Source organism: Delphinapterus leucas, chromosome 7 (genome assembly GCF_059928025.1).
Source record: "Delphinapterus leucas isolate spDelLeu-1000000601 "Yukka" chromosome 7, BTC_Dleu_Yukka2, whole genome shotgun sequence".
Taxonomy (NCBI): domain Eukaryota; kingdom Metazoa; phylum Chordata; class Mammalia; order Artiodactyla; family Monodontidae; genus Delphinapterus; species Delphinapterus leucas.
In genome coordinates this window covers 47,903,506-47,904,578 of record NC_143135.1, presented here as the reverse complement: position 1 = coordinate 47,904,578, position 1,073 = coordinate 47,903,506, and positions in this window count along the sequence as shown.

Below are 1,073 nucleotides of genomic sequence, written 5' to 3'. Positions count from 1 at the left end.
TGGGACGGTTCTAGGTGTTTTTAGGGCCCCTGGGGAGGGGGGTCACGGCTGGGGATTCGGGGAAACAGTCCCCCTGGGGGGCGAGGGGTGGTAACGCCTGCTGTCTCGCGCACTCGGCGGAATGGGCAACCCACTAGCTCTGGCTGTAGCGTCGTCTCTAAATTCGAGTCACACAGCCGCGAAGAGGGCTTTTCAAATTTCGTTTTATGGGGGCCCGCTTCTCTCCTGCTAACCCGCTGGTCGGGTGGGGCTTTCCTCCCTGATCTCTTCCTGCCAAGACCTAGGCTTCTCTGCTACCATCATTTTCTCTCACCTGGATTATTGTAATAGACTATTAACTGGTCCCTCGCTTCTTCTATTGCTACTCCAATCCCCTTCATGAGAATCCTGGATGATCAAAACATAATTGTGATTATTCACTTTGCTCAAAACTCTTTCTTGGCTCCCTAGCTTATTCCTAAGAGAAAGCCAAAGTTCTCACAGTGACCTATATGGCCCTACATATAGGGCCATACTTTTCTCATCTAATTCCTTACCTCTCTGACTCCATATTTCGTTATTCTGCTCCCTTTTGCCGTATTAGCCATTCTGGCCTAATTGTTGTTCTTTCAACTTGTCATGTTTGTTTCCACATCAGTCCCTTCTTACATTCATGAGGTGTGGATGGACTCATCCACTGTTCTAGGTGCTGGGGATACACAGTGAACTAAATGGATAAAAATCTTTATCCACTATGGAGCCATTCTATTTGGTGGAGTGAAGTGGGATGGGGAGAGAGCATCAATAGCCAACACGCAAAATTATTTGTTGGGTGAGGAATTCAAGATGCAAAAAACAGAAAAATATAATTCAAATTGTGTAACTCAGTGTGTGTGTGTTTGTGTATGTTATTGTGAGTATAATTATACAAGCATGGAGAAAAAATGCAAAAGGATACATTCCAGATAGTTGATATTCTTCATGTGGTTCATTTATTGGGAGAGATCACTGTGAGTAAAGATAGGAAGAAAATTGAGGGCCTATAAGTCTCTCAGACTCTTAGTAAAAAAGGAATTTCATGACTTTTACGTGCT